We start from the raw sequence: 26001 nt of genomic DNA, 5'->3' as shown, positions 1-26001 counted from the left end.
TGGGCAGGGCCAGAGCACCAGGCAGCCCTGCTTGGTGCCCCTGCCAGCTGAATCAGACCCTGTGTGTTATGTTCACGCCTTCTGTCTCCCGTTGTTGTGCTATGGTGGGGTCAGCGCCACATCTTCCCACAGGGCGGTCAGAAAAGTGATGTGGAGCCTGCCCTTCCCTTTCCCAAAAGGAGGGGTGAGGGTTGAGGAGCGCAGAAACTCCCTGCAGCCCAGTCAGCTGAGGAGAGTTTATGGAAACAATGCGTTTGAGGTTTTTTTGGGTTTGGGATATACAGCCCAGGGGCTTTGCTTCTGCGTGCCAGCCCTCAGTGCCCCTCGGAGAAGGATCTGGGCAGCATTAGCACGCGCAGATGCTGACAGTACTGGAAGGCCAAAATGGGGGAGGAGAGGGAGGTGAAGCTCCTCTGTCAGCTGGAAAGAAAATGTCGCATCCTGTGAGAGGGCCGCTCAGCACGCACAGCGGGAGGTGCGGGGCCTTTCAGATTTCTCCCATCTGGAGACAAAATTGAGGCCACTGTGAATTTAAAAGTAAACTAGAATTAAAGCGCCCATTTCAAAGGCAAGGTTCTTGGAAAACCCCAGGAAAGCCCCAAAATAATGCCGTATGTGGGTATCCAGTCTATAAGGAGAGCAGCCGATCTTTTAAAGTAGAAATCCGAAAACACCAAAACTCCCACATGAACCACCAGACACTTCTTGTCTGCTGTGATGAAAGAAAATGATAAAACTCCTGCATTCGGAGGCAGGGAGGAGGCAAACAGCTGCACGGAACAGCTTTATCATTTCTTTCCAAAGAAAATTGCCTGCCCTGAGTTGTTTGACGCAAAGGTTTTTCAAGGTGCGTCATTTTGATCTCCTTGTTACATCCCCTAGCATGGCGGAGCCCTGACTCACTCTTGGGAGTTTAAAGCAAATAAAGAGCAGCAGCTCCTGAACTTGACGGCCTGTAAATCTTGCATACAGCAAAGCTGATACCTGGATCCTGCTCTATTCCCTTTATCAGACTCCTTCTTACATAGATGATTGGTATGTCGGGAAAGATACGACGCTACAAACACTTCACCTCCCTCTCCTGACTGCAGAACATCACCTACAGTAGATTAATGAATTTATCCTTACAAGCACCCTGGCAACCCTCTCTCTCTTTTTAGAAGGAACTGAGACACAGAGAAATTTGCTGTGTAGTATTCCAAGTGACAAGTCAGATTCTCAAGTGTCTTCCCATCACGATGGAGATGGGTGGGAGAGCTCAGTTCCTACAAGGGCACCTCAACTAGACCCAGATTTTCAATAGTGCTCAGCACCCAGTAACTCTCACAACGGCACTCGCAGCCAGTTTTTCTGAAGAGTCCCTTTGATCATCTGGCCACTGCCTTGATGGAAGCAGAAAGCTTTTGAACAACCTGATCCTGTCTGTGGGTGCTGAGCATTTCTCAAAATTCTTGCTTAAGTGACCCAGCCAAGGATGCAGACGAAAATTTGAACAGACCTCACTTTGCTTAATGCCTGGGCCAGTGAATTAACCACAGGCGTATCCTTCCATCCTCAGCAAGGAAAGAATAGGCACTAGTTGGGGCAGGAATCAAAATGCCGAATAACTGCCAGTACCCCATGCCTGCCAAGAAAAATGCCCAGATACCTGTGGGCAAACCAGACAGCCACATTTCGGTACCTTCCTGAGAAGGGATTATTCCCAATAGCACTGCCAGAGTCTGGCAACCTGGATTATGCTCTTTCCAGATGTACCTATTTCTTTCAGGGAGAAAACTCTTGTGAACATGCTCAGGCACACCCTCACCGCTCTTCAGTAAAAACAGCAGCTATCCAAACACTCTGCTGTCTCCATTATCCTTAGAGAGCCAGGCACACTTGGGCAAGACAGAAGTATTTTGTGTAATTATTAAGAAGCAGTGGTCGAGTCAGTGAAGCTTCTTGTTTTCGTGGAATATTTCATTCATTTCTGAACATAAGCAACCACTTAGCTGCAGTTGTGCTAGATGCAGAGGAGGAAACACATGCTATTCTTGGCTGGACTGTACCTCTGTGGGAAGCAGCAGCAGCAGCCTCCTTACAAGAGTCTCTGTCGGCTGTATGATTTAGCTACGCTTGTGACTGTCCTAAACTTCAAGCAAGGACATGCTTCCAGGTTCTGAGAATCACCTAATGTGAAGGCAGACAGAACACCCAAAGGTAGTCTGGATCCTTCATCTCATACTATGTTCACCTGAGGCCTGTTTGCAGACAACACTCTCCAAAGCCATGCATTCAAAGCTACTTTAGAAATTCCTCTCCAGGCTGACCACTTGAGATGCTGTCACTCAACATCAGCTTTTTGGGCTGAGTATCGCTGGACCCCATCTCAGCATCAAGTTGTCATTAAGTACTTCCTCATCTTTGGCCCAAGTTTTCAGACCACCTCCCAAGTTAGTCTCTAACCAGTCTGCTGATAAGAAGATAAGGCACTCAGTCTGTCGTGGCTTTAAGAAGCAAAAATATCATACGCTGACTATTGAATGAAAACATTCACAGAGAAATAGTTTTGTAAAACAGCTCTGACTAAGCTGTTGCTTAGGACTGAACTCAAGCTATGTAAGCCAAAAAATGCAGCTGCATCTTTTCTAGCCGAACCTAGGAACAGCTACGTGTACTGGAAAAACCTTTGACTGGAGAAAAAAAAAAATAGTAAGGATACTGTCCTAATAAAGGACTATGTCTGGAAGCAAGTGTGAGCATTTGTTTCCTGCTCTGTGGGGTCTCATACCTGTAGTGAATCAAAGAAAGTGATGGCTGTGGTCTACACTTTGTTAAACAACAGTGCTTTCACTTCACTCTGACATCTGTTGCAGTTACTATTGTAATAACAGTTACGGTCACTTCAGAGCAATACCACAGGCAAGTTTTACAGCATTTATAAATGGTAAAACTGAGGTAGAAAGGGATGACCTCATGCAGCATGTTTATGCAGGGAGTTAATTGCATGTGTTTTAATGTAGAAAGTGTTAGGCAGCACCACTGGTAGAACTTAGATTACAATTAGTAATTCTGTAGGCCTTCAATATTTGTCAGCAAATTCGAGACTAGAACTTGTCCCTTTTTCTCTCTCCTATTGAGGGCCCAGGTCAACAAGTCTGTCTTAGTTGTTATTTCCTCCTAACACAACATCTAGCAACAGTTCAAAAAAGGTGTTTAGTCTGGAAACCAGCAAGGTGAGCACAACACAGTCCACTTGTAAAAGGACTAGGGGATGTGGCAATAGAGCTCAGGTACCAAAAATGGCCCCGGGAGAAACCCACTGTGTGTGACAGCCCCAGCCTGGTGAGCCTGTAAGCAGAGCAAGCAAAGGTACCCACACTGGCAGGAAAGGGTGCAAATGTTAGTGAAAGCTTATGAAGAATGACCCTGCATTTGGCCTGTACTGGAGCCAAGGACTTCTACTGCAGGGCTGTTGTTTTTTCCTTACAGTTTCAATCACTCTAGCACCAATTTTTCTACCTGGTCTTAAGAGCAGTTTGGGGCTTGTGTCTTCAGTATCAACAAAGCAGTACTGTACAAACTGGGGTACTCAACCTGCAGGTAATTGATCTCCTTATGAGATACTGTTACTCAGGGAAGGTTATGTTTCTCTCTAATTTTGTCTAGAAATTCCCTCCAGGACATGGAAACTACAACTAATACATCTGTTTTCAACAAAGAGCTGTAGTTTTGAATTGATGTATCCTGAGGAAAAAAAGAAAAAAGAAAAAAAGTTTTGCTTTGAAATTACTGCTGATTTCTTTGGGAAATAATTATTAACTATAACCACAAAGAAGTAGAATTGCTTTTTTCTTTCTGTGCCCATGACGGTTGTCACTTGAAACCAGTGCCCACTGGTGCAGGTCTTAAAAGAACTTCTGTCTCATTCTTAACCCAGACCGGCATTATGGAAAGCTGTACTTCTGTAAACTACACAGTTCAGCCTCCTTGAAGAGTTTGCCAGCCTTTACAGATTTACCCATGACAAAGCAAAACAATTGCCAAGCCTGACTGAATTTATACAGCTAAATAAATCACTTTTCAAGTGTTTAAATATCATTGTGAGCGTGAAAAGATGAAATGTGCTGTATATCATCTCTCCAAAACCAGAAGGAGTTATATTATAAATAAACAGAGTTTGCTTGGTATTAGGGACATAGGAAATTCCATTCAAGAACAGACAAATGGCACATCTTGTCTGGTATCCTGCATCTGGCACAGGCCTGTAGCAGATGCTTAAAATATTTGGCTCTCTTGGTTCCAGTCTCCTCCGTTCCACCTACCACCAGTGTTATAAATCACACAGTTTTGCTAACTTCTGGTGAGAGTCTCTTTCCTGCTCACTTGCATAACGTGGGAGTCGGAAGCACGGGCCAGATAATTACATATCTGCCCTGTGTGATAGTTATAACTGTGGCGGGTGCTGAAGCTTGGCTGAGCTGTGGCTCTGCCTGTTTCAGAACATAAATGGTATTACTGCCTGCATTGCCCAAGTATCCAAACCAAGGAGTACACAAGCAAGGACTATGCTTAGCTCCAGAGGAAAGGGGAGGAAATCCTCTTCTCTCTCTTATCTGCCCATAGCTAGCAAGCATACTCATCATTTCTAGGCTGTCACAAATTGACTGCCCTCTTACTGTAAAGGCATTGCCACATAATTGCGTTTAATGCATGATGACCAAAAACTAAATTAGCTTAGTGTCTACCTACTGGAGTTTGCTTTTGTTTTGTCTTTATCGCAGTGGTTATCAAAATATGGTTCACCTAATGAGCATCTCACCTAATGCAGACTGCTCTCTTCAGAAGCCTTGTTGTTCTAGCTGTTGACACCGGTATATGTATACACCTGAAAATAAGCATGTGGAACTCATCCTTACCAGAAACATGCTTCCCAAAATTTCCCTTCATTTTCTACAGTCCTGTGCACAACGAACATAAATGGCACAATCCGTTAGAGTTTATAAAAAGGCTAAAGAGAATTTATGACTACGTGTAACTTCCAGTTGCAGTTCTTTCATGCCATCTTACAAAAGCAACAGGAAGAGAGAGGTAGCTGTAGAAATTATAGCCTCATAGATAGGCTATATTGCTCAAAAATAGAAATTTTAAGTGTCCCTGAGTCTGAGAGTATTTTCTCCACAGTTGCTGAGCACTGCTGTTTGTAAGGAATATCGTAAGAATCTTTATATATTAATAAGGGAAAATTTAATCCTGATGGTGGACCCAGACTGTTGGGTATCATTTCAGATGTTGGCTTTCTCCAGGCTCAAAGATTACCCGATTTTGGCTCCATCCTACCAAACATAACTTTCTGTGTCAAAGGTGTAAATCTAGACCAGACCTTTGATCCAGCAACCCCAAATGTGTGCCTGTCTCAGCCACAAACCACGGACTTTGCACTGCCAATCTTCCTGAAAGAACTGAACACATAAAAGCTATCAAGCAGAAGTTTGCATCCTTTAACATGCTCCAAATCAAATATGCATTTGGAAACAGCTGGGCTCAATACTAGCAGGAGCTCCGTGACTTTCTGCACTTCTCCTGTTGTTCAACAAGAGTGACTTCTAGAATATCCGTCTTGCTTCACTCGGGAACAGAAGTAGAGTTTTTTAAGGCAGACGAATGAGTCAGCCACTTGCTCCAAATAAATGGTAATGGTGTTCCAAGTTTCCTAGACAGCTTCAAAAACTACATAGAGCAATTCAGCTGCTTGATATATTGGGTTGTGCACCTCACACTTAAGACAACGCAAAATCATATGCCTTTTAAACCAAATAAAAGTTGCTTTATTCACAGTAGTCCAAAGCCACCTCGTTTTGTCTCTGTCCTCTACATACATGCTTGTCACCTTGTTTGTGCTATTCTCAGGAGCAAAAGCAGCACCCTTTATAGTAAAGAAAAGCAGCTGAGGCTCCCGTAATGCCACCGATACACTAAATAATACTATTAGTGATTGTGATTGCATACGTTCATTTCTATAATAAGAATGTTAATATTTTGCTTTCTGAAGAGATGTAATCCTCAGTTAATATAACTGTGACAAACAGGGCATGAATTAAATTTTTTAAAGTGCATTAAAATAGACTATCTACTTGGATAAATAATTGTAAGGAGATACAGAAAACTACAAAACTAATTTCTTTACTTCAGAATTTGCCTTAACCAGAAACATAACTCCTTCCTGCCTCAAGAAAGCTGAATACACTGACTCATGTCTTTAAGTGTCATGGCAAATTTGTTCTTTTATAATGTGCAGTAGTCTAGCTTTGAACTTTTGATTTTTGGAAAAGGCAGAGCGGAAAAATGTTTTCATGGGAGAGGAGTGCACATTCCAGAACTGTCGACTGTTATTCGTTTATGAGAGGGGGGGGAGAAAAAAATTCTGCTTGGGTTTTAGGGTTTGGTTGATGCGATTTGTTGTTTTCTGCTGTTGGTTTTGTGTCACTCTACAGTGAAAGATTCCAGTCTTCACCCTCATTTTTCCAGCTATCACTTCTTCAAATCGTTGAATAGTCGTTATTTGTAGTACACAAAGTAGTCCACGGGGAGAAAATAACTTACAGCTTGCTGTGAATTACAGAGCTACGCACAAGCATCATGTGGGAATGCAGACAAATTTTACTCATAAAAATGAAATAAAAGAAAATGTGAGCCCTTCATGGTGTCTTTGTAACCTGAGCAACAGTTTTAAACACAATTTTCTCTTCTGTCTCCTGTTTAACTTTTGATTGCTTCAAAAAATATTAGAACAGAAAAATAAAATAAACTTTCAGTAGTTTATTTATTCAACTACAGTAAAAACTATTTCTCTGATGTTCTGAATATTTTGAAGATTATTAACATACATGCTTTCTTTCCTTCCTTTTCAGAAACAGAAGAAAGTACAGACAGTCAGAGCCCTTCACATTTGATACTCAGCACTATTATGTTCTTTTCATTGCCGGATGTCAAGTCTCGATATCAGAACAGCTTCAGTGAAGCACTCTTCTATTAAGCTGAGGTAATTTTCATCTTAACAACTTGTTTTTAAGCATTACAGAAGTCTTCTGTTCCCTGCCAATAACGTTTTTCTGGGCAGAACATTTTGCTGTGAAGTATAGCATAAGTCGGCCCAAAAGACTGGAACACTGACACTTTCACTACCAGACAGGCAGATTTGAGCCCCATCTGTTATTACAAATTTAGCAGTAATGCATTATGAGCACATGGATTTTGGTTTTGAGAGCAATTGGAAGCCTCCATTCCTACCCCTTCGTAAATAGAATATTGACATGATAGATGCAACATTCTGGATTCGTGGCCTGTCAGAAGACAACTGTACAACCACTAGGGACATGTCAGAGACTACATTTTGTGATACACTGGCATTAAGAGATAAAGTCACTGAGGACACAGAGAAAAGTGTAATACTGGAACAATTAAGTCTTTCAAAGTTTTGTTTCCTTTGGAAAATTGTAGGCTTTGAAAGAATCAATCTTGTCAGAAGTTCTAAGACAAAAAGAAGAAGCTACGTGAAAGTATCTGTCCTAAGTCAGACGAGGAGAAAACTCCTACATGTCCAAAGCCAGCTCTCAGCATATTCTTTGGGGAGATCATCTGCTTCTCAGGCACTTGCACACTGAGATAAGATTCTGCTTAGTGAGATGGATGTTCCTACTTCAGGTTATTTTGTAAATATTATTCACTCAGCATGAAAAGCTGCATTCATGAGAGCTTACCAGTCCCTGGCCAGCAGCATCACGTTTCCTCCCAAGGACACAATCGTGCAGTGTAGGACTGATGCGATCAAAGTTAGCAACAGGAACATGCAGCTTAGGGTGCAGGCTAGGAGACATCAGTTCACTAAGCTGTATTCCAAAAATAGGAGGTAGCTTCTGTTGAATCTTGTCTAAGAATGCAGAGATGCAATTAGTCTTGGAACTAGGGTACACAGCAAACATTTTCATAAAGATTTATACCCTCACACAGCTTTGGTGTTTCCCCTCCTTTTCTTGTACATCAGTAGTCAAGACACTGGCAGCATTCTCTCTGTTGCCCTAGTAGAAATGTGCATCTTTCACAATGTAAGATGTAGTTTGTAGCTTAAAATCAAGAAGTTTCTAGAAATGCACACCAATGTAACTGAATTGTGGTAAACTGAATCAGAAAAAATATATATATGCTATTAGTTTAAATAATTAATTGTTTTAGGTAATGTTCAAGTAAATGTGATACTATATAAATACCAGCGCAGAAAAGAGAAGAAGGGAAAAATACAGATGTAGGTGCATAGGGAGATTCTTATTAGTATCTCTAACAAAGTTGCCTCAGGCTCCACATTTGCTTTCAAAGCAATGAAATTCTATTACAGGGCAGTAACCAACGTGGCACATAATTTTTTGAGGTCATTTAAAGCTTTCCTGTTAAGAAAACATTACTCTGAATTGTCTTCCAAGGATTCATATTTCCTGTATACTTGCAGCATACTTTTTGTCCTATCTGTCTCTTAAACTATCATTTTGAACCACTGACAAACTGTTTGCATAAAACCAGAACTCTCTTTTCATTGCCTTTCTGTTATTAATAATCCTTAAGTTACTTTTCAGCTTCCACTCAAGGCTTGCTGCAAGTTTTTTCTTTTTGTGGAAGTCCACTGTAATTTACCATGGATCTCAGTTGAACTAGAATGCACATAGAATCATAGAATCACAGAATCATAGAATGGCCTGAGTTGAAAAGAACCACACTGATCATAGAATTCCAACCCCCCTGCTATGTGCAGGGTCACCAACCATCAGACTGGGCTGCCTGGAGCCACATCCAGCCTGGCCTTGAATGCCTCCAGGGATGGGGCATCCACAACCTCCTTGGGCAACCTGTTCCAGTGCGTCACCACCCTCTGAGTGAAAAACTTCCTCCTAATATTGAACCTAAACCTCCCCTGTCTCAGTTTAAAACCATTCCCTCTTGTCCTGTCCCTATCCACCCTTGCAAACAGCCATTCCCCGCCTGTTTATATGCTCCCTTGAAGTACTGAAAGGTCACAGTGAGGTCTCCCTGGAGCCTTTTCTTCTTTTCCAAGCTAAACAAGTCCAGTTCCCTCAACCTTTCTTCATAGGAGAGGTGCTCCAGCCCCCAATCACATCATCACATAAAGTCATGTGAACTGTAAAAGATAATATAACTTAACTTACCCAAAATAGGTTGAATCAGGAGTTGTAAGAATAATCAAAATCATATTTTTGTTAGCTAGTACAGCAAATAAGCCATTGAAGTTCTGTTGTTTTTTTTCCCCACATAGCACAGAATACAAAATTTCAGTATCCATAGCAAATTATAAAAGCATGCCAGTAAAACAAGATGCGTTTTCCTACTTTTATCAATTTTTATGACCTTCTTAGCACTCAGTAGAAAACTTGAAGGACTTTATACTGAGCAGTATTATTTATGGGAGACGCGTTAATTGCTCATATTCTTTAGGTGAAATATTTGCCCTTACATACTTGCATGTATTTATGTATGAAATCATATGTGTTTTTAGTATATTTTGATGCTAAATATTTTAGACCAACTTACAGTTTTTGGTAATGCAGATAGAGAGGCAATTTATTCAACACCCATGAATACATCAGTTTAAATGCAATAGGAAGTTTGTTATAATGCCACCTGCTTGCATATGTCTTCATAGAACTTGTACTTAGAACCAGTCTGTCATGACAACAGAATATAAATCTTTGTCTTTTTGTTGTTGTTGTTGTACTGGGTTTCTTTTTACTGCTGACTACAAAGGTTTACTTATCAATATAAGTGGAAGTTATCTGAATGGAAGCCAATGTATAAACAAAGTGAGCAGCCATGATTCAAGGCATTCTTTTTTTTTAAGCATTATTATTTAAGTATCCAAAGGTCATACAGGCAAGAACTTAGTCCCCATCCTGTGAGATGGAAATATTGTTTACCTCCCTTTGCAAAACCACAGACAATGATACCCAAGTGATTAAGCCAGAGCTAAATGCTTTCCTCATCTCAGAAAAGTGGCACGATGCAGTTCAGCTGAGTTGTGGCTACCTGGAAAAGGGAAGAATTTGGCCATCTAAGTTTAAGAGACATCTTAAACTTGTTCTAACCACAGTGTAGGTTGTCCTAAGCTGGATGATTTCACAATGCTGAGTTATTTCCCACGTTTCTTTGTTGCTCCAGTAAAGTACAAAAAAAAATAATGCAGGAACTGCAAAGTCATATGATCCATAAAAGAGAGAATAATGTGGTTTCTAAGAAAAATATTTATTACCGAGCAAGCCGTATTGATTTATTAAATGACAGCTTCCCATCAGAGTGTTTGTTTATATGGTGCTTGAAACCACAATGGTTATATAAAGCCAGGACATTATTTGTTTAAAGGCATCCACTTGTGTTTTTCTTAATAGAAATATCAGTACATGACAATGCCAGGTTTGCAGAAGCTCATCCAGGAATAAACTCCTGAAAAATGATTTTTTTCCTAGAGCATCCACTAAGCCAGTGCAGGCACTGCGTCTCATTGCTAGTCTTCTGACATGAGATTTATAGGATGTTATAATTAAGAACAGGTGGCAGGGAGCACTGTGTGCACGGCGAACAAACTGAAAAGACTAGCAGCTCGGGAGACACTTCTGAATCATCAAAACTATTCCCTGGATAAACTGGAGTAGTAATCCTGATAGGTTTTATAGCTTTTTCTTTTTTTTTTTTTAAATCCCCACTCCCCCTTCCTTTTTTTTATGTCAGAGATTAAGGCCAACTCTCAATATCCTAACACATTTGTCTTTACATTACTTATCTTTCCCACTTTTATGTTTACCTATCCGTGAAGTCAGATGAATTACACTTCCCTATTACTGAGCGCTTCTTGGAGAACTACAGACAGGTCCACGCACAACATTTCTAAATGATGCAGATTTTTTGTGCCTCCAATTTTCCAGCTCTCTCAAACTCACATTTGGCACAAAAGAAACCATAGAGAAAAAAGAAAGGTTCCATTTAAAATATACACAGCCTTCACATCGGTTTCAAGAAAACCACATCTTCAGTTCAGGACTGAAAAGTCAATGTTAAGGATGTTATGCAGGGAAACGCTTTATTGACTTAATGAAAGGAGGACTCATATCTCAAATCTACCAACTGATCCAACTTTCAGGAGTCATTTCCAGTGTACGAACCTGAGGAGAACAAGACATTCACAAGGTAATCATACGCCGTAACATGATTATAAGAAGGTACTTGTATTTGGCTTTTATTTTTTTAATTAAGAAAAACAATATTTTGGATAATTGGTTGTATATCCTCACTGAGTAGAAAATACTTTAAATGCATTAACTCGTAGGAAAGTATAAATAGGAATGTTCAAACAAACAGGAAAAAAAAAACCAAAACACAAAAAAAACAACAGTATTTGTACTATAGAAAGGATCTGAGATTTTTACTGAGACATTCCACATTCTTGCCAATACAGTTCCCTCAGTTCCTCTACAAATAACTCTGATGCGTGAGATTAGTTTCTCCTAAAGCCTTTTTAGGGTGTTTCTTCCCTTCCTTTACCTCCTGCCCCCAAGACCCAAGTACACTTGAGTCATTAACTGTAGTGTTCTTAGCATTACTGCATTAGAGAGTAATGACAGTTATTCTTGCTTTTTGCTACCAGGCTGCCAACATGAACACAGGGTGGTAAAACTTTGAGTTCTTTATAGCATAGAAAGCTAAAACTCTCAGAGAACTCTTCACATTAACTGTAGAAGAACACGTTCATTTTTCCTGAACATATGGGACCATTTTACACAAGGGCTGAATATTAGTCCCTGGGAGAATCTAGGCTGTGACAGTGCTACATAGGTGTGTATTTACATTTAGTTGTATTTACATACAACTCCATAATAGAAAGCAGTCAGTTTTAGTGAGTGTGCTTTATAATTCTACAATTGGACTACTTCTCTCAAATCTGCCAGCAGATATTAAGTTGTGTGCTTATTCAGCACAGCCCAAACTGGCACCAATATTTTGGATAAGACATTGAGAATTGTAGTCTCAATTAATTTTTGCTGAACTGCTTTATTGCCTAGCAGCGACTGCTGTAATGATGGAGTTATCCTGCTAGTTGCAGACTGCATTGGATTAAAATTCACATAGCAGTGTCCATCTATAGCTGAGACGCTGGTTGCCCAAGGGATAACTTGTTACTCTGGATAATTAATCAGAGGTGATGGGAAATTTTTCTTAATGTTCTTGATAATCTCCAGGGCATCGTCTATGAGTGAAGTGTTGGCCTCACTGAAGTGGAAAGCAAGTTTCATCAGTAAGGAGGGGAGGCCAAGAGTTTTCTCACAAAGCACTTAACGACCTGGTGTCATCTGGCAGAGTTTCTCTGCACAGTCCTTTTTCCGACTTGGAGAAATATAGCTCATTTCTATTACATATTTCATATGCATACATACCAAGACCCTTGTTTTAGTAACCATAGACATTTTAAGGAAGGTTCCACACATTCTTTAGGTTAAATAGTTTGTAAAGGGCTTGAATCTATATCCAGACAGTCTGTCAGTTCTGTGTGCTTGAAATCACATCCTCAGTAGGAGAATGTTTCTGCACAGGCAGAAGGGAGATAAATAAGACTGTCTAATATGCTTGGAGATTCAAGTCCTTCACTTGAAACAGCCCCAAGACTATTGCTCTGCAGAGTGAAGCTAGCCTCAAAGATCATTTTTATTTATTTATTAAACAAATAAAACCTTCCCTCTTTTTATCAGATGTCCAAATTTAGGGATTTAATAACTGGGTTACTCAAAACAATCACTTTTTAAAAAATCACTTTTTTAATCATTTCTTCCAGTAACATTTTATTTTTGAGAGTAGCCATAGCTTTTAGATCTTACATATGTAGCGACCAAAATAGGGTGCTGTTCATATTGGTGTGCTTCAGTATAGCTAGACGAATGTAGGAGAAATTTAAGAGAAACTTGAAGTATTTTCAGTTCAGAAGAATTCTCCCCAACCCAAACCTGTCAGGCTTTTTGTTTTAAACTCTTCAATGATTTAGACACATGTTAAATCCCACTGAAACTGACTCAGCAATTTATTTCCTCTAGTCAGCTCTTTCAGGTGTGATTTATTCATCTTAAATCTGAGAGATGAATTAGCACTTGGCATTTTTATTAGCTATTCACTGGTTTAGCCATCCTTGCTCTAAAACCAATATTTTCCTCAGCTGCATCTATTTAAAATAGAGATGTTTTAAGAAATGTAAAATAAATACATAAAACAATTTAATTATGGAAGTTATGATATACTGGATGGAGGTATAAACTCTGTTATAATTTGACTGATTTTTCGTTTGTGTCTTGTAAAAACATACAAAATGTTTTCGAATGAGTGACTGCTGAACACAACCAGATCTTAACGTATAGGCTTTGCCAAGCTCGTAAAGAGAGCTATAAGCTTTGCATTCCTTCTTTTCATTGTCCCCAGGCTCAGTAAATTTGACTCAATTAAGAGTCAATAATAATACCATGATATTGCTGAATGCTCTCCTTTTGAGCATTTCATGACAGTTTCAGTGTAGCAGGAGCTAACCAAATGCTTATTTTTTTCATATTGCTCAGCAGCACCATGATCTCCAGCACAGACATTTCAATGGCCTTATTTCTCATTATGGCTAATTCAAGTTCTCCATAAGAGGTTCTCAAAGTTATCAGCACTTCTATGAATATAGCAAAAGTACCTGGCAAGTTCTTTTCATGTGCCTTAGTTTCCCATTTGTTAAAACACAGCTACAGCACGCCCTTTAACATCAGGGTTAGGATGGTAAACTGTTTATAGTTTGTGAAGTAATGACATGCTGAAAGCTGTTTACTAATACTCATTGAATGCAAGGATAGAGCTACATAATTTCTGCCATAAAGAACTTGCAATCTTACTACTAATTTGCAAGAGACATAGCAGGACCCTGCCTGAGCTGTCCCATAATCCTGATTCCAAACAGCCATGAGTAGTTCAGCCAGTGGAGTCGCTGTCACTGGTATGACTCTTTCATTTGAATTCTTTTAAACTGGGATAGAACTAACTATCTGCTGAGATTTAACCTTTAATTTGTTGACCCGAGTCCTTTATTTATGGAAATGTACACATGTGCCTGTATACATGAGAACGCATTAAAAAATTTTACTGGGGGAATAGGCACAATAAAACACCTCAAGTAAAATGAAAAACAATATTGAAACAAAACAATCTATGCTGTATTTTTTCTATAGGAGTAAGAGATAGAAAAGATGATGGCTCTTTGTAAGAGTAGATTATCACAAACCTTGTAGTAAATGGCAAAACACTAAAACCACCCAGCAAAAATATCCTCTGTGCTTCTGTTCCTTTATTAAATGAATGAGAACTAAGCCAGCTAAAGATGATACAGGTGTTGTATGCTTGTCTTTACATCAACTCTGCTCACACCAGCTCAGATCCATATAGACATATTCACTTACTGACATTATTTTAGTAAAAATATGTCATGGTAAGGGAGTGAAGGAGAAAACCAGTAACATATTTTAGACATTTAAATTCTGCAGAAGTTCCAGTTAAAAGTCACTTTCCTGTGATCTTCACATTCCACAGCAATTTTGGCTCACTTACATGTCAGCCAAATAATCTGGCTTGATCAGAAGCTACAATTTTACTCTTCGTAAATACCATACCTTGATAATGTATTTATTTCCTCTCAACCTTACCAATGTGATTTCGCAACACATACTTCATAAGGAAATTTTATGGAAGGCATTGCACAAGTTTACAAAAGAATAAGCAAGAAAGTCATACACTTCCTACTCTAAGTTCTTTTGATTGTCAAACTGAATGTTTTTTCATTACAAGCCAACGTGCAATGCCTTGAAACACTCTACCCTTTTGAAATCAGAGATGCCCTTTGCTCTGCATTTTCTATAAAATTAATATTTATGATGAATTGTGTATTTCACTTTAAAAAAAATTAAGAATTCATGTTTAAAGGCTAATCAACTCAGCAACTTTCCCTTATGCTGTATGTTGTAATGGGATATTGAGCAGTAGTTATTTTTAGCAAACTTACTGCTTCTTGAAAAAGATATAAATATTTCCATGAAATCAGTAAAATATGCACAAAACCAGGAAGCAACCAACTAGCCTTCCCTTCAATGAGAACATGTGTCGACTCACCATCTCTTGGGGTTTGGGTTGTATGGAAGTTTCTCCAGAATGTATCTGAATTACACTTCTTTGGACACATACTCTGTTGCCATTTACTCTAAGGTGCGAAAGTTAAGAATGGGACAAAAGGAGTCAATCGCACTCACTCATCAGGATAATTTGAGTTCAGCAGTGCATTATAATCAGTCCATTGTTCTGTTTTTGGTAGAGCTCCAGCAATAGTTTTCTGAGACACGACAGAAGGACAAATGCCAAGCCATCATAGCAGGAACCTGTCCGGACTACTTCTCACAAATTTACTGGGGTCTTCTTATTCAGGACTGATTGCAAACAACACAAACCCACCAATCCTCCTCTCTATTTGACTTATCAGATTAAGGGAAGTTCTGGTAGGAAAACATAAAACTATGTTGTGAGTCATAAGATAAAAAGATTTTGGTAGTTATCTACTCATGTTGAAACCATTAGACTAATATTTTCCAAGCTTTGGTCCATGTTTTATTTTAAAATGAAAGCCATAGTTTTCACAAGATCTGAACTTGATATAATTAAATCTTCACCTTTTAAGACTTGGCAGCACCGGCACAGTTACCTTTTAAATAACTATTACTTAAATACAGATTGGAACAAGCAATGAACAACTCTGTTCATGTAATGAATGCAGTAAGCAGAAGTAATTCAGACTCAGAAGTTCAGACTGAAAGTTCAGTTTCTAAGTCCTACTACTCCCAAAACTCTGCAGGTGTACACTGCAGGTGTCCATTGCAGAAACCAGAGGTAACTATTCATACTTCACCTAGCAGATCTGGAAAGCAGAGTAAGTTACATGAGAGGTTATGATTTGATAAGCCTTGGGACTGATGGGTCAAAAATCATTATCTTGAAAAAATAATAATTCCCAGTTCACAGTATTTTGGAAATAAGTAGGAAAGGGAAAAAAAAAAAAAAAAAAAAAAAAAAAAAAAAAAAAAAAAAAGAAGCATCTACACAGATCTGGATTATTCTCAGACAAGTTGAAGATGGAAAATAATTAGATCATCCAGCCCCATTTCCCTGCCAACACAAAATATTGTTCTCTGCAATACATATTCTAGTGCTTAGGTTTTGTTGTTGTCTGAAGTCCCTTGGAAAGGGAGATTCCAGCATTTCCTTTGGATACATGCTGGCACACTACCAGGGAGGCTTTTCCTTCCCTGTTTAGCCAAGCATTCCCTGTTCCTTCATTTTTCCCTCCTTATTTCTTCTTCCACAAAAGAACCCTTCTTCCTCCTTGGTGCCAGCACCCTCCATGAATTCAGAGGGGATGATTTGCCAACAGGAATAACACGTTCCTAAAAAAGGATATTCCATATTATGGAACCTACCGCAAATAATTTTAGGAGAACATTGCTGTAACATCTTTCTGTTTACAGCCAGATGGGAAGAATACATCTGTAAACTGCTTCAGCACTTTTCAACATCTTTAATGCAATAACTCTTCAGGATAAACTTCAGAGAGAGTATTTATTAGACCCATAGCTTGATCACTGAGTTCTGTTTTTGACAGAGAAAAGAATTACTGCCATTCAACAGCCTGTGTGCAAGCTAAGAATCCTTACGTGTGTTTGTGAAGAGCTCCTCCTGTAGTTCCCACCAAAGCTGTGGTTCACAAGGAACCACAGGACAAGACAGCCTGCTTATTTTCAGACATTTAAAGAGTCAGGTCAAGGCAGGAATTTAACTGTGGTTTGCTGAACGGAAGCGTCTTCGTGTTAACATTGTCAGATTGAGTAACACAGACTTCTAACATAAGCAGTCCAAGTCTGCTACCTTGATGAAAACACTGTAGTATAGGTCATGATAAATGTCATTCCCAAACAATAAGTTTAATTTTGCCTTCTACAGACCTAGCCAGAGCAGTCAGAAATTTTTTCTTAGAACAACAACAAATGTTAAATATCTTTTTGCTCATATTTGAGCCAGTGGACTTCTTGGTAGTTGGTCATACAAAACAATTTGCACAACAGAAGAATGAAATTTCCATTACCTAATTCAAAAGAAAGGACAAATATAAAAGAAAAGCAAAAGAATTTGATTGTAAATCTGTCCGCCTCCTTGAAGGCACAGAAATATTCTTGGATGTGTTTTCTCTTTTGACACATTTATACTGACTACAAATAGAAGGGGAAAAAGAGGAGCATTACTTCCCCAAACTGCCTCAGAGCATTCCCTGGGGACAGGCAGAGTAGGCCTTTTGGGCACACTGTGGCTTCTCTGCTTAGCAGTAGCTTTAGGTTTTGTTCTTCAGGGGGAGCCTGGGAAGGCAATGGAAAACTTGTTCCATTTCAGTGAAAGACCAAATTTCATTCCACAAATCTCTTCTGTCAACAGATGACAAGACAGCATAAGTGAAACTTTAAATCGGTGCACTGACAACCAGTCAAGTGAAGATTAACCATGTTCTTCACTTGAAAGTTGTTAATGGATGACGTTACACTTTGGGCAAACCCTGTTAGGGTTCAAGTTAGTTTCAGAGTAAAGATGGCACAATGTTACCTCAGGATCTTTAGGATCTACCCAGCGTTCTCTATCAGCAGTGTTTTGTCCTAAGCTTAAAAGAAAAGAAAAAAACAAAACAAAACTTTATGTTCAAACAATGGTCACAGCAAAAATAATATATATATATAAAGAATACCCTCTTCATTAGTGCAATGCATCTAACTTACCTCCCGTAATACTTCTTATTCTGTTAAATGCACTGTCAATCAGAAAACTTACTAATAGAAGCACAAGTTACCTCAAAATTCAGAGGTGGGGGGGGGAGAAATCAGGTTTGAGACTTTCTACCCTCTACAAACACCAGAATAATTGGGAAAAGAAAGGGAATTTTTTTTAGGCATTTCCATCACTTTCACTCCAACCCAAAAAAAGTAGAAGCTTCTTTTTCCTGGGTCTGGACCCTTACACTCACACAAATCAAAGAAAAAAAGAAGAAAAAGCAACAACACACCCCCCCACACACACCAAATACACCACAAAGAATTTGGCAAGGAAAAAAACAGAGATACGGGCGAGTGACATTAAACTAACCAATCTGCATCCTAGCACATCTAAGATAGACAGAGTCCTTCCTTCTAATGAGCCAAGCTCTTTTCTTCCTACAAGGAAAGAACATCGTCTTGTGTTACATTTCCTGTTTTCCTTTCATTCTTACAGGAGGGATGGTTCTTCTCGTCAGGGCAGATAATTCCACAGCCTACGGTACTGCTTTGATAAATGCAGAGGACAAGAAAGCTTCTTAAGTCCAGATTCCCATGAATAAGCACACCAGGCATCCTAGGCAGACTTTGTAACAGTTTCCAAGCTCACAGATAACACTGCCTTGAAACTGTCCAGCAAAGAGGATGAAATTGTGTAAATACAGCAAAGTGTAATTAACTTTTTAATTTTGTAATGTCTAAAGTAACTTCTCTATAATGCAATTATGTTGTTCTTGGAAAGACCTACTGCAGAGCCAGATTACGCTCTGTTGCATTCTCTTTCCAGACAGAAGAATTGCTATTCATCAGCCAGAATGCTTGCCTTTTAACTTCAGGAACTGCATGGCTCTGTATTCACATGTGAGAAAACCACCTTCTTTAATAAGTCTTGAGGGGTTTACATTCAACAGAACAACTGACAATCTGTGGCTCAGCAGTTGTCAGCCTGCATATGCCACCAGAAGCCAGCTTGACATAAACCATTTCAGCTTCATTTGCTACTCTATACCATTTGTCTCTCAGCTGCTGCCTCATCCCAGCTCCACATCATGGAGGGCACTGGAAATGCAGTGCATGGCAGGCAGGAAGAGCTGGCAAAAACTCACTGTAACTCATGCTGTGCACTGGTTCAGGGCAAAGTGCTTCCTCTGGTGTTACAGTAACACCACTGAAACCATTGCTTGCCCAGCTCTGTACACAGCAGCACAGACATTTGGATGTAAAATGACAGATGATGGCACCCATCTGTGAGAGACAGAGGATAAGTTATGTTTGTAGAGGTCATAGACAAGCCCTCCAACAAGATATGTCAATGAATTTTTAACTCCCTGCAAAGCAAATATGGTGTTAGTCACTGATAACATGCAGCCTTTCCTCTGTCTGTCTGATGCTTAAACTCTGCCAGCTCCATAACAACAGCTAAAATAAATATGCAGTCCCACTGGTGAGTCCTTTACTTCCACTTCTGCTCCCCTCACTATTTATGTTCTTGAGGTTTTCCAAAATAAAAGGGGAAATAAAACATGGCAGGCTTTTTTTGACATGTAGAAAAGGGACCTCAGTTTTGTATCTCCTTTCATTAATCTACCAAAGCTCATGGAATATGTACTAATATTGTCCAATGATTTTAATGTGAGTAGTAGTATTTTGCATGACACAATCAGTCTCTACAGAAGAAAGTAACTTCCTCAGACTCTAGAATGGCTAACTGCTTAATGCTCTGACTCCCTCTTTGTATTACCTGATATGGGCACTCCAACGGAGTGTTCCACAGAAAGATGTATCTTCCAGGCAGATTGTTTTCTCTTCTTCATAAAGGTTTTGATATACTAGCTAACTAAAGAGAACAAATGAGTAGAATCATAAAGCCTGGAACTCCAAATCATGGAATCACAGAATCATAGAATGGCTTGGGTTGGAAGGGACCTCAGAGATCATCTAGTTCCAATCCCCTGCCATGGGCAGGGCTGCTACCAACTTACATCAGGCTGCCCAGGAATCCAGCAAGCCTAGCCTTGAACTCCTCTAGGGATGGGGCATCCATAGCTTCTCTGGGCAGCCTGTGCCACTGCCTCACCACCCTCTGAGTGAAGAATTTCTAATCTCTTTCTAATCTCTTTTTACTGTAGTAAATTGTCATCTATTTTGCTTTTTTATTATTTTTTTTTTCTTTTAGATATCTTGTATTTATCGTAAAGTTACATGTCAAAATTATATATATAGTTGTCATGTATTTTGTAGATAAGATATATGGCTTCTTAGATCAACTTCTCTACGGTAAGGTCTTTCTGAGCATTTCAAATGAAATGCTTCCTCTGAACTATCTGTAAGTTCTTCTATTATAGTCCACATTTATTTTATTGGTTTGGTAGGAGAACTAAGTTTCTTATGAGCATCTCATGGAAGGAGTCCAATGCAGTAAGAAACATATCAAAATCATCAACAAGAAGGCTTTATTACTTTGTAATTTATTTCCTGCTGTTAATTCCTCAGCTGATTTATCTCATTTCTGACTGATTTCACAGGTCGCTAGACTTGCCAACACATTTTTGCTTTATGTCACTTCCTTGCCAGACCAAACTGAGAAATAAAAGTCTTCATAAAGAGAACAAGCATATATTTCAGTCTTCCTGCTTCCACCGCTGAATACAAGACAAGATAGGAAAAGAGACTATTACAGGCAATAAAAGGGACGTGCATACTTCTTACTCATATGCACACATCCTCTATATCCCATGCAAGAGACAGTTTAAAGAGTAGAATTTTAGGAAACATTTCAAAACCGGTAATACTGGACTCTTCAATTATGGATCAGGAATTATCTGTAGTACTCTGAATACATATAGCAGGAAGGTAGCCTATGAACTAAAAGGCTTTATATTCTGAACTAGATCTTCCAGTTCTTTCAGTTTTCCTCTTTCATCAGTGTGCTTCACAAAGCTAACAACATTAAAACCCACCTTGGAAAGTGAGGACAAGTCTTCTTGTATTTAAAACAAAATACTCTGTTACTGGATACTCAGGTTATTTCTTGTTATAAACTTAGCCAGAAAAGCAAAAGTGCAGATCCTACCACAAGCACTCCCTGAGAGGAGGAAGCATCTCAATAATGCAGTAGGTGTGAATGAGACAATCTCTTTCACTTCCTTTGCTGGGACACCATTCTTGGTTTTCTACAGCCAAAAAAACCTTAGAAAACTGTAGAATTCATTTATTTCTACCCTGATGTGATTTTTCTTTGCTCATGAAACAGTCTGCTTTATTTGAGTCCCTAAGATCTTACCTTTATTAAAGGATAAATCAATTGTTTAAAAGTTAACTCTATCAGGGTGTTTATGCGGGGTCTTTGCACAATGTTTATGAGATAAAGTTTGAAACTCAACATGTTCTGTTTCTGATTTGTGCCACAAAAATTGCAGTGCAGCTAGGAAACATACTTCAGTGAGTCACATCTTGGAAAAGAAACAGATAAGTGGCTAAAAATGCAATAATGGTAGGTTATCAGGAAATAAACAGTAACTGAGCTAGTAGACTTGTTTTCATCCTGTTCACAACCACTTCTAGTCCATGCTTAGGATAAGACTTCAACCATCCAACTGAAGAAAGCCAGTCATTACTCTAGATGATATAACACTCATAACAAAGGCCAAAAAGAACTAGATTTGTTTTTTTTCTGCCAAGTAAGGGAACAAAGGTTGAGACTCTTGAAAGACAGGAATTTATAATTTCAGCCTCTAGCTGATCAATAACCCTTAACATTTTCTTTCACATCTCTGAGTTCCTTGGAAATATAATGAACACCTACCAGTGCTTTAGTCTCCCCTAATAGGTAGTGTTATAGCAGCTTCCCTGTGTAAAATTGAAAGTGAAAGGCTGTAATGCCCTACATACCTACAGAAGCAAAAATGGAGACAATAATTGCTAACAACTCTGCTGGTATCATTATACACGTACAATCTTTTTATTTTTCTAGGTGTAATCATTACACATTTACATATAAATGCTGAAGAAGAGGTCACTAAGTCATGAAATGCAGCTTATTTGTCAAAGCAAAATTCCCTTTAACTCTCCATCACATCCTTACATTTCAGCCAGGATCAGCAGTGGAGGAAGTTACAGCCCAGTTCCTCTGTAAAGCAAAGGCGTAGGCTAAGTCCTGTGAGCGACACACTGGCAGCATTCATCTCTGAACCTCCCCCGTTCCTTTAGGTTTTAAACCCATTCCCACAGTTAGAAGCTTTTGAGTTAGGGCTTCAGCTTTTGTCAGGAGAAATATCTCCTTTACTCCTCTGTGTTACCTCAAGATGGGTTTTCCCACCTTGCAGAGGCTAGATCAGGAACAGGACAAAGGTGATTCTTACCTGAAGCGACCTCTTAAAATATATTAAAAAACCAGCTGTTCAATGCTTCCATTACATTTGAGAGTTTCTTTTTTGCCTGGGTACAATACTGACACCTCTTCAAAGTTGCTAGAAATTTATTTTGAAGCAGAAACAAATGGAAAGATGTCCAACAGGTCGTTTGATTTATTGCAGTAAACCTCTTTTAAATGCAGCGTTAAAGTGATCATGTGTATAAAAGTTAGGAATTGTGATTCTGTGGAAAGGTTTAAAGGAATAAGTGATACACATATGCTTTTCTAATTACAACTGAATGGGTTTTTTGGGTTTTGGTTTGTTGTTTGTTTGGTTTTTTTTAAGTTGTTTAAAAACAATGTTAAATCACTGTATAGTATGTGCAAGCTAAACTAAGAGGTCACTTCAGAGAAAAGAGTGAGAAGACATACCCTCCAGGCTAGATAGCAAAAGCTTTGGCACCTCTGAAGTGGATCTGGAATGTTTCTACACATAGGTGTGATTCAAAACAGTATACACACATTTCCAACAGCAAGATTTGTAATTCCTCACCATCCTACCAAAAATGCTAAAGGAGTCTGATAGTTTGTACATTATCTTGGCTGAGCCTGTGTTCGCTGATGCCAGATATCATTCCTAATGTTCTCAGCCTCTTACATGGATTTCAGGACTTTGAATCCAAGAAGTCCCTAATGCTTTTGTGGAAAATGTTATTCTTGAGGATTACTGCATGCAAGGCTTACATTTCATTTTATGATCTTTTATAGAAAGCAAAGTTTATCTCAATATGCTGTTTCCTTGTCAATCCATCCATTTATCTACTCCTTCCAACCCAAGATAATATTCAAGCTTGCTGGGCAATATGAGTTTCAAACTGAGAGAGGTCTAAAATAGAATTCTACCCTTGCACAAGTTCCTGAAAACCAGTGGGTGAACAGTGGGTAGAGACAACTTGGCAACACAACCACAGAGGGAAAGACAGACAAGATTCATCTGTTAGTCATTCAGTTTAGCCTCAGGAAAGTAAAGAATGTAAATCCAGAAGAAATCAGAACTCATTGGTTTTGCTGCCCACATAGAAACTCGGACAGTCCAGTTGGGTGATACAGTAACTGAACCATCCAAATGTTTTACCCATCCTCACCATAGGACACCAGGAACACACACTGCCTGAATACAAGTCGGATGTTAAGACAAGTACAGAATTTGGGGAAGGAAAGGCAGAATTAGTCCTTCCCATCACTCTTTTGGTTTTCTTCCTCTTCCTAAACTCCTATTTTGTAATATATGGTAATCTGCAAGATAATTTAAAGCACCATGGATGTAAAATGAACCAGTTGACAGAAAAACATGGAAAACACACTTCTAGGCTATGCATTTACATTAAAATGTATGCCAGTGTAACGCTGTTGTCTGGCAGGATGACCACATACTGAATTCACTCAAGGGAAAAGGTGAAGGAATCATTGTTCTCTTGCCAAAGAAATACTTGACAAACAGAAAAACTGCTGTACAGGTAGAAGGAATTTGAAAGTTTGCTATGCAGTTTACTATATTTACTATCATTAAAACATCTGATTCTATTACACTTTTTTTTTTTTAATTTTTTTTTACTTCCACTCATACAGCTTAAGGATTAAGCAAAATGAATCACAGAGTGCCTTACAAAATAATAGAACATCCTTAAAACTATCAGAGTTTTGCTGGACTACAGGAAAAATATGATACTGAGTGGTCTCCACACTGTCATCATGTCTTCACAGCAATATAAATCTTCCTCTTTAGCACAAACCCAGTCTCCTGTGTTTTGCCTATGTAGTTCAGAATCTGCATCCACTGCAGGCATGTTTCAGGCTTTGTAATTTTCAAACATTTGTATTAAGTAAGTCCCAGCACTTTTAATATAATATGAAAGCCATCCTTATGGGGCCCAGTTTCTCCCCTCTGCCCTCAGCCAACACTCCTACTTTAAAAGAGTGCTTTGCTTCCTTAAGTCGGGTACAGGCACCCTTCACAGTATCCACAAGTGCTTTTCCCAAGAATGCAGCCTCAGTTCAGGAAACAATATCGAGAAGATTAAAAACAGAAGTGTGGGACTACACTCTTTAAACTCTCTCTTCAAAAAACAGAGACGTTACAAACGTTACAAATGTATTTGTTGTTATTAAAGCCAAAAGAGAAAATGAAGGGGAGAGATGCAACAAATCAAGGCATTTCAAGTGTCCTTAGTGCAGCATGTCTCTCTGTGTTCCATAAATCCACCTCTATAATCCAGAAAAACATGGGAGACACCCAGTAGATTAGTTGGCCCATAGGAACTGACAAAAGGGATCTACCCTCAGGGGAGATACACAGCATCTTCCCAGCCCCAAAATAAACAGAGCAAGTAAGCATAAGAGCAAGCTTACTGTGCTCTGTGCTCTGCAGCCATCTGCTGAGCTGACAATGGTAACGTTTGTGAAATAGACAAGCCATCAAAATTTATAAAGCTGTTAACCAAAATCAAAGCTGTTTCTTCTGTCTTTTCAAAAACTATTGCATTTGAGCTATACTTAGTTCATACCTTTCAGATGTATTTCCAGACTTCCTGAAGCATGAGGGTCATAAGCAGATTTAGTAATCTGGTCCACTGATCCCAAGAGATGAAGATCAAAGTATTATTTTTGTATCAACTTTATTTGGATACAAGATGGGGGAAAAAAATGTATGTATGTATGTATGTATGCATGTTACATGGTATAGACAACCAAACAGTTGGCAAATGATTTCAGAAATGGCTAAATACATGCAGTACACCCCAAAAATCCAGAGCTTTGAGGGGCCCAGAGATACACAAAAAGCAGGGCACGGGGTCATCTATCAACATTTTTACAAACAAAATAATTTCAGAAAACTTGGAATACATTTTTCACTCATGAAAATATTTCACTTTCCATTCCTGTTCATTCATACACATTTAAGTTTCTAGTTCATTTCATAGACTCAGAGATACAGTATACATCTCTAGGTATTGAAAGAAAAAGGATTCTTTATTGAGGTTGGTTTGTTTGATTGTTTTTCCAAACTGCAGTATGACATAAAATGTTATGAGCACAAATCTTTATGTCCATAGATATACTACTATATACATGTATGTATTTGTTATTACTTCCTCCCCTTGAAGAATTATAGTTAAACAAGAATACAAACCCACCTCAAAATACTCAGTATTACTTCTAGTTCAGAAACTTATTCTGCCTCTTTGAGAGTGGCAGAAAGAAAAAAATAAGTATGAAAAAATGTACCAAGAATCCAAAACATCAGTCAGGAGAAGCAAGGACAGTAAAGCTGCAGCCAGCTTGAAAATGACCCCTCTAGAGCTGTAGATGCTTTGCTCTACCAAAAACAAAGAGAAAGCAACAACAACAAAAAAAACCATAGTGGAGAAAGAAGATTTCTTGTCACAGTCTTGCCAGCTCCTTAGCCACTTGGTATGGTTCACTATGCATTATATGTCCTCAAGGGAATATATGATTTTACAGTTCTTACATAGAAACAGCGAAGTGCACGTGTAGACTTTTTCTGCAAGGACAGAGGTATGTACTGCATCATAAAGTATCAGAAACCAAAGTAAACAAGAGGAACCCAAATCTGCTAGGTAAAAATATACTTTTACATACAAACATAAGCACAAATTGTCAATTAAAAAAATAAAAAATAAAAAA

General features: G+C 38.9%; 1 protein-coding gene across 1 annotated transcript in view; it reads left to right on the top strand.

The window, feature by feature from the left end:
- COL8A1 (collagen type VIII alpha 1 chain) overlaps window positions 1-26001 on the top strand; it is an 85545-nt gene that overhangs the window by 8834 nt on the left and 50710 nt on the right. The window contains exon 2 of the mRNA XM_072350833.1: window positions 6891-7021. The gene's annotated coding sequence lies outside the window, so the exon portion shown is untranslated. The remainder of the gene's footprint in view (window positions 1-6890; window positions 7022-26001) is intronic.

This window comes from Excalfactoria chinensis, chromosome 1, assembly GCF_039878825.1.
Source record: "Excalfactoria chinensis isolate bCotChi1 chromosome 1, bCotChi1.hap2, whole genome shotgun sequence".
Lineage (NCBI taxonomy): Eukaryota > Metazoa > Chordata > Aves > Galliformes > Phasianidae > Excalfactoria > Excalfactoria chinensis.
Note: the sequence above shows the minus strand (reverse complement) of the source record. Positions and strands in the feature narration are given on the sequence as shown.